Here is an 8,787-nt window from a genome sequence, read left to right on the forward strand (position 1 = left end):
GTAATTTTGGAGCCCCAGAAAATAAAGTTTGTTTACTGTTTCCATTTTTTCTCCATCTATTTGCCATGAAATAATGGGACAAGATGCCATGATCTTAGTTTTTTGAATGTTGAGTTTTAACCCAACTTTTTCACTCTCTTTCACCTTCATCAAGAGGTTTTTTAGTTCTTCTTCACTTTATGTGATTAGTTTAGTGTCATCTGCTTTTCTGAGGTTATTGCTATTTCTCCTGGCAACCTTGATTCTAGCTTGTGCTTCATCCAGTCTGGCATCTTGCATGATGTACTCTGTATATAAGTTAAATAACATGCAGTTTTCTCAGGAGGCAGGTAAGGTGGTCTGGTATTCCCATTGCTTTAAAATTTTTCCTTTGTTGTGATCCACATAGTCAAAAGCTTTAGCATCATCAATGAAGCAGAAGTAGATGTTTTTCTTGGATTCCCTTGCTTCTTATATGATCCAACAGATTTTGGCAATTTGGGTATATTTAAATATAATTGAAAAATTCAATATTTTCTGAGCACCTGGATTATGGACTGAACTTTTTTTATTTTATTTTATTTTTAAACTTTACATTTTTTTAAATTTTATTTTATTTTTAAACTTTACATAACTGTATTAGTTTTGCCAAATATCAAAATGAATCCGCCACAGGTATACATGTGTTCCCCATCCTGAGCCCTCCTCCCTCCTCCCTCCCCATACCATCCCTCTGGGTCGTCCCAGTGCACCAGCCCCAAGCATCCCGTATTGTGCATCAAACCTGGACTGGCAACTCATTCCATATATGATATTATACATATTTCAATGCCATTCTCCTAAATCATCCCACTCTCTCCCTCTCCCTCTCCCACAGAGTCCAAAAGACTGTTCTATACATCTGTGTCTCTTTTGCTGTCTCGTATACAGGGTTGTTGTTACCATCTTTCTAAATTCCATATATATGCGTTAGTATACTGTATTGGTGTTTTTCTTTCTGGCTTACTTCACTCTGTATAATAGGCTCCAGTTTCATCCACCTCATTAGAACTGATTCAAATGTATTCTTTTTAATGGCTGAGTAATATCCATTGTGTATATGTACCACAGCTTTCTTATCCATTCATCTGCTGATGGACATCTAGCTTGCTTCCATGTCCTGGCTATTATAAACAGTGCTGCGATGAACATTGGGGTACACGTGTCTCTTTCCCTTCTGGTTTCCTCAGTGTGTATGCCCAGCAGTGGGATTGCTGGATCATAAGGCAGGTCTATTTCCAGTTTTTTAAGGAATCTCCACACTGTTCTCCATACTGGCTGTACTAGTTTGCATTCCCACCAGCAGTGTAAGAGGGTTCCCTTTTCTCCACACCCTCTCCAGCATTTATTGCTTGTAGACTTTTGGATCGCAGCCATTCTGACTGATGTGAAATGGTACCTCATAGTGGTTTTGATTTGCATTTCTCTGATAATGAGTGATGTTGAGCATCTTTTCATGTGTTTGTTAGCCATCTGTATGTCTTCTTTGGAGAAATGTCTATTTAGTTCTTTGGCCCACTTTTTGATTGGGTCATTTATTTTTCTGGAGTTGAGCTGTAGGAGTTGCTTGTATATTCTCGAGATTAGTTGTTTGTCAGTTGCTTCATTTGCTATTATCTTCTCCCATTCTGAAGGCTGTCTTTTTACCTTGCTTATAGTTTCCTTTGTTGTGCAGAAGCTTTTAAGGTTAATTAGGTCCCATTTGTTTATTTTTGCTTTTATTTCCGATCTTCTGGGAGGTTGGTCATAGAGGATCCTGCTGTGATGTATGTCAGAGAGTGTTTTGCCTATGTTCTCCTGTAGGAGTTTTATAGTTTCTGGTCTTTATACTTACAGTATTAATTGTTTCTTGTAAAGATATTATTTAGAGATGTGTTCTTTGATTTGCATGCATGCATGCTCAGTCGTGTCCAACTCTTTGCTACCTCATGGACTGTAGCCTGCCAGGCTCCTCTGTCCATGGAGTTCTCCAGGCAAGAATACTGGAGTGGGCAGTCATTTTCTTCTCTAGAGGATCTTTCTGATTCAGGGATTGGACACATGTCTCCTGGGTCTCCTGCATTATAGCTGGATTCTTTACTGCTGAACCATCAGGGAAGCTGTGTTCTTCGATTAATATGTATATATACTGTTTTTCAAAGTATATTATATCTTTGATGGCAGAGACCATTCCAAACTCTCTACTGACATCCTCCATTGGGCTTGGAATATTGTGCTCTGGGAATAGTGAGTGTTTAGTGAATATGAATGTGCTGCTCAAGGCCCAGGAGAGCCCTTGGTGTGTGGGGCGCAGAGGTAGACCGGATTCCTTCACCAAATTATATAGCGTGACGATTTTATCAGAGTATCATGCTTTGTGTGCACTCTCTGCACTGTCAGTCAGGGGCTTCTCAGGTGGTGGTGGTGGTGCTGCTAAGTCACTTCAGTCATGTCCAACTCTCTGCGACCCCATAGGCGGCAGCCCACCAGGCTCCCCCATCCCTGGGATTCTCCAGGCAAGAACACTGGAGTGGGTTGCCATTTCCTTCTCCAATGCATGAAAGTGAAAAGTGAAAGTGAAGTCGCTCAGTAGTGTCCAACTCTCACCGACCCCATGGACTGCAGCCTACCAGGCTCCTCCATCCATGGGAATTTCCAGGCAAGAGTATTGGAGTGGGGTGCCATTGCCTTCTCCACAGTTGGTGCTAGTGGTAAAGAATCCTCCTGCCAATGCAGGAGACATAAGAGACGGTGTTTTGATCCCTGGGTTGGGAAGATCCCCTGGAAAGAACATGTGCTTTTGGGATCATGTGAGATATTTTGCACCAGGAGGACGTAAGAGGATCAGGTCAGGGCAGAAGACATTTAGCCCTAAGAAAAGCAGCATAGAAAGGGAGTGAATGGAGCCATAACCAGAATTTTTTTTGTATAATTATTTATTTACATTTAAAAAATTTATTTATTTTTTTTATTGAAGGATAATTGCTTTACAGAATTTTGCTGTCAAACCTCAACATGAATCAGTGGAGTTTTAATGGAAACTGTGACAGTGATTTCTGTGTTACTAGTGACTTTGATGATGATGATTTTGGTATTTGATTCTTTTAAGAATGCTGCCAAACTTTTAGAATTCAAGAGTGTGACAAATATGAAAAGTTGAGAACTACTGCTCTGAGATGATTATATATTTTTAAAACACTGTGATGCGCTTGAATGGTAGGTTATCGATTCTTTCAACATCATCCTGTTGGATCAGAAAGAGATGTCTCATCTGGTTTCCTAAACAAACCCTGTCTATAGTCAAGTGGTCTGGCAGACCCTACCTGGCAGTGGCTGGGTGTCCTTGCTCATTCTCACAGTTTTCTTATTTAAAGAGAGAACATGGCCAAATTCAGGTAGACAGTTCATGCAGCAGAGTGTAATGTTTGTATCAGTTTCCTTTTCCTCCAGTCCCATGGGGAAGGTGCAGGTGCGAGACTAGATGGATGTTGTACGCATGTGGGGGGTGTGTCACAACTGGGGTGTTCTGAGTTTAGGAAACGCTAAACTTACACAGAGATGCTGGCAATCCTGCCCAATCTTTACTTCCAGGGAAGACATTTTTCTTACTTTGGAATGCAAGCATATTTCCTCTGAAAAAATCAAGAAGATATTATTATCCTGGACTGAGTAAATGAATCTGTTTTCTTTTTTTTTTAATTTTATTTTTAACCTTTACATAACTGTATTAGTTTTGCCAAATATCAAAATGAATCCGCCACAGGTATACATGTGTTCCCCATCCTGAACCCTCCTCCCTCCCCATTCCATCCCTCTGGGTCGTCCCAGTGCACCAGCCCCAAGCATCCAGTATCGTGCATCGAACCTGGACTGGCAACTCGTTTCATACATGATATTTTACATGTTTCAATGCCATTCTCCCAAATCTTCCCACCCTCTCCCTCTCTCACAGAGTCCATAAGACTGTTCTATACATCAGTGTCTCTTTTGCTGTCTCGTACACAGGGTTATTGTTACCATCTTTCTAAATTCCATATATATGCGTTAGTATACTGTATTGGTGTTTTTCTTTCTGGCTTACTTCACTCTGTATAATAGGCTCCAGTTTCATCCACCTCATTAGAACTGATTCAAATGTATTCTTTTTAATGGCTGAGTAATATCCATTGTGTATATGTACCACAGCTTTCTTATCCATTCATCTGCTGATGGACATCTAGCTTGCTTCCATGTCCTGGCTATTATAAACAGTGCTGCGATGAACATTGGGGTACACGTGTCTCTTTCCCTTCTGGTTTCCTCAGTGTGTATGCCCAGCAGTGGGATTGCTGGTCATAAGGCAGGTCTATTTCCAGTTTTTTAAGGAATCTCCACACTGTTCTCCATAGTGGCTGTACTAGTTTGCATTCCCACCAACAGTGTAAGAGGGTTCCCTTTTCTCCACACCCTCTCCAGCATTTATTGCTTGTAGACTTTTGGATCGCAGCCATTCTGACTGATGTGAAATGGTACCTCATAGTGGTTTTGATTTGCATTTCTCTGATAATGAGTGATGTTGAGCATCTTTTCATGTGTTTGTTAGCCATCTGTATGTCTTCTTTGGAGAAATGTCTATTTAGTTCTTTGGCCCACTTTTTGATTGGGTCATTTATTTTTCTGGAGTTGAGCTGTAGGAGTTGCTTGTATATTCTCGAGATTAGTTGTTTGTCAGTTGCTTCATTTGCTATTATCTTCTCCCATTCTGAAGGCTGTCTTTTTACCTTGCTTATAGTTTCCTTTGTTGTGCAGAAGCTTTTAAGGTTAATTAGGTCCCATTTGTTTATTTTTGCTTTTATTTCCAATCTTCTGGGAGGTGGGTCATAGAGGATCCTGCTGTGATGTATGTCAGAGAGTGTTTTGCCTATGTTCTCCTCTAGGAGTTTTCTGACCAAGAAAGTGACACTCTCCCTAGCTTTCTTGGTTGTTTGTTATGGAAATATCTTTGAACAAAACTGTCCTAGCATTAAGGAAGAAGCAACAGAGGCCATCAGATCTGGATTTGAGTTTGAGGTCACTACTTCCTAGTGGCTTACCTGGTGGCTCAGATGGTAAAGAATCCGTCTGCAATGCAGGATGCTGCTAAGTAGCATCAGTCGTGTCCGACTCTGTGCAACCCCATACACGGCAGCCCAACAGGCTCCTCTGTCCCTGGGATTCTCCAGGCAAGAATACTGGAGTGGGTTGACATTTCCTTCTCCAATGCATGAAAGTGAAAAGTGAAAGTGAAGTCACTCAGTCGTGTCCGACTCTTAGCGACCCCATGGACTGCAGCCTACCAGGCTCCTCCGTCTGTGGGATTCTGCAGGCAAGAGTACTAGACTGCGGTGCCATTGCCTTCTTCCAAGTTCGATCCCTGGGTTGGGAAGATCCCTTGGAGAAGAGAACAGTTAACAACTCCAGTATTCTTGCCTGGCGAATCCCATGGTCTGGTGGGCTACAGTCCATGGGGTCACAGAAAGTTGGACATGACTGAGCAACTAAGGATGCACACAGGCACTTCCTAGTTGTATCATCTTGGATGAGTTATCTAACCTTCCCAAGAAATTGGGAATATGGGAGAGCTACTGAGAAAATTAAATTGGTTAGTGTATTTAAAGCACTAGTACTTGCAGACAAAATAGAATTTCTCTTGGACACTAAGAAGGTGGAACAGATGCTGGTGTCATCTGGCAGTGTCTGTGCCTGTGTTCAAGCCATTCATGCTATAATATGGTCCTTCTATGAGCAACAGAAACTTCCAACCCTGGCAGGCACAGACAGGAGCTGCTGGATGCTCTTTATTAGACATTTATATCTAAATTTGAAAAGGCTAATTCTACTTAATCCAGTGGTCAGAGGACAGATCTATTCCCAGCTTCCAGATTTTAGACACTTAATAGCATATTTGGGGAACTCTAAAATGGAGCAGAATGAACACACTACAGTTAATTAGGCTCTCTGGAAAGCCTATTGCCGCTTACATAGGCAGGCTAATTACCTTATATTTTAATTTCCTCCTCCTCATGAACAGGTACTGAGGGGCCTCATCAATGAATTAGCTCTCAGAATTTTGGCTTTCAGCTTCTGTTCCATCTTTGTATGATCAAGGGTCGGTCAGCTGGGTATCACCTCATTCTGTGTAGCCTAGTTTCTTGGATGCAAATTAAACTATTCAATTCAGGATTATTTATTTCAGCATTTCCTCTAGTGTAAATGCTTCTAAAATGTATTTCTCACTCCTTAATAAGAGAGTGTTGAAAATAATTGATTCAGATTTTAATGATTCAGCATCTCCTTTTGAGCATTAGTCATTATTACATTTCTTTTTTTTTTGTTTTTGAGTCTGTTTCTCTTTTTTTTTATTTTTTTTAAAATTTTATTTTTAAACTTTACATAACTGTATTAGTTTTGCCAAATATCAAAATGAATCCGCCACAGGTATACATGTGTTCCCCATCCTGAACCCTCCTCCCTCCCCATTCCATCCCTCTGGGTCGTCCCAGTGCACCAGCCCCAAGCATCCAGTATCGTGCATCGAACCAGGACTGGCAACTCATTTCATACATGATATTTTACATGTTTCAATGCCATTCTCCCAAATCTTCCCACCCTCTCCCTCTCTCACAGAGTCCATAAGACTGTTCTATACATCAGTGTCTCTTTTGCTGTCTCGTACACAGGGTTATTGTTACCATCTTTCTAAATTCCATATATATGCGTTAGTATACTGTATTGATGTTTTTCTTTCTGGCTTACTTCACTCTGTATAATAGGCTCCAGTTTCATCCACCTCATTAGAACTGATTCAAATGTATTCTTTTTAATGGCTGAATAATACTCCATTGTGTATATGTACCACAGCTTGCTTATCCATTCATCTGCTGATGGACATCTAGGTTGCTTCCATGTTCTGGCTATTATAAACAGTGCTGCGATGAACATTGGGGTACATGTGTCTCTTTCCCTTCTGGTTTCCTCAGTGTGTATGCCCAGCAGTGGGATTGCTGGATCATAAGGCAGGTCTATTTCCAGTTTTTTAAGGAATCTCCACACTGTTCTCCATAGTGGCTGTACTAGTTTGCATTCCCACCAACAGTGGAAGAGGGTTCCCTTTTCTCCATACCCTCTCCAGCATTTATTACTTGTAGACTTTTGGATCGCAGCCATTCTGACTGGTGTGAAATGGTACCTCATAGTGGTTTTGATTTGCATTTCTCTGATAATGAGTGATGTTGAGCATCTTTTCATGTGTTTGTTAGCCATCTGTATGTCTTCTAAAAATATGGAATGCTTCACGAATTTGCGTGTCATCCTAGCTCAGGGGCCATGCTAATCTTCTCTGTATCGTTCCAATTTTAGTATATGTGCTGCCGAAGTGAGCACCATTATTACATTTCATAGTCATAGATGTTGATCTAAAACTTTAGTTGTCAATTTACTCTCTTCTTACTTACCTCCTGCTCATGGAATGAAGCTTGTTTAATTGTGACCCCTCAGGCCAGTGTAACAGGCCCCTTCGAGATTTGTCATCATCCTCCAGGAAGTCACCAGGGCCTGCATGGTTGGTCCCTCTGTCCTCGACTCCCTTGCCCCCGGTGCACTGACTGCTGTGATGTCGGTCACATGCACGGTTGTACCTCGAGCTCCTGCCTCTGAACCTGCCCTGCCCCCCATCTGTGCTCATCTCATTAATGAAGTGAGAAGGGAAGCCCTCTCACTTTCCCCAAGAATTTTGGAATTGGTTTGAGTGGACTCCCTCCAAAGTAGCGGTTGGCAGAAGCTTCCTGTGAAGGGCAGTTGGTAAACTCTTCAGGCTTTGTGGCCACATCATCACTGCCACACATTCTCACCTTCCTCTTCTCTCAGCCTGAGCTTGGGGAGTCCTGCAAGAGTGCATCTGGGGTGGCAGTGAGCTGCAGCTCAAGCTTGCTGATCCTCACTCCAGACACACAGTGCCTTATCATTAGAGCGGTGGTCTCCCAAAGAAAATAAATGTATGGTTACCAAAGAGGAAAGGGAGATGAGAGATAAAGCAAGAGTTGGGGATTAACATATGATCTTCCCTGGTGGCTCAGATGGTAAAGCGTCTGCCTACAATGCCTACCATGTGGGAGACCCAGGTTCAATCCCTGGGTCGGGAAGATCTCCTGGAGAAGGAAATGGCACCCCACTCCAGTATTCTTGCCCAGAAAATCCCATGGATGGTGGAACCTGGTAGGCTACAGTCCATGGGGTCACAAAGAGTCGAACACGACTGAGCAACTTCACTTCACTTCACTTCACTTCACTTGGGGATTAACATACACACACTATATTAAACAGATAACAAGATCCTACTATTTTGCATAGGGAACAATATTCAATACCTTGTAATACGCTAAAATGGAAAAACAGAAAAAAATAGAGCAGTGGTCCCCAGAATTCTCTAAACGTGGACTCCTAACAGTAAAACACCTTTGAGAATATACTCAAGCTATAGGTATTTATTTCTATTTCTAAAATAATTACATTTTAAAATCAAATTGGTATTGTACCTATATTGTAAAACACACAGAAATAGAAATTTAAAAAGCAGGAGGTAAAAGGTGAATATACATAGACACTTTAGAAGGTCTTTCTTTTCCCCAGGGACAATCTTGCCTACTTCTTGTGGAAACTGCATGGCATCTCAGAGTTCTCTCTATTAGAGGAAAAAGATGACACTTCCCATATGACACCAGCCCTACAATTTTCTAGAAATCTTAATATCAGCTTCTATTTTGAGTCTACTTA

The 8,787-nt window shown here is 41.5% G+C and overlaps 1 non-coding gene across 1 annotated transcript; it reads right to left on the reverse strand.

The window, feature by feature from the left end:
• Positions 1–7,291: 7,291 nt before the first annotated feature.
• On the reverse strand, positions 7,292–7,398 carry LOC112583149. Its single transcript, XR_003107493.1, has one exon. It is a non-coding gene; the product is annotated as a U6 spliceosomal RNA (small nuclear RNA).
• Positions 7,399–8,787: the final 1,389 nt, after the last annotated feature.

Source organism: Bubalus bubalis, chromosome 2, assembly GCF_019923935.1.
Source record: "Bubalus bubalis isolate 160015118507 breed Murrah chromosome 2, NDDB_SH_1, whole genome shotgun sequence".
Taxonomy (NCBI): Eukaryota; Metazoa; Chordata; class Mammalia; order Artiodactyla; family Bovidae; genus Bubalus; species Bubalus bubalis.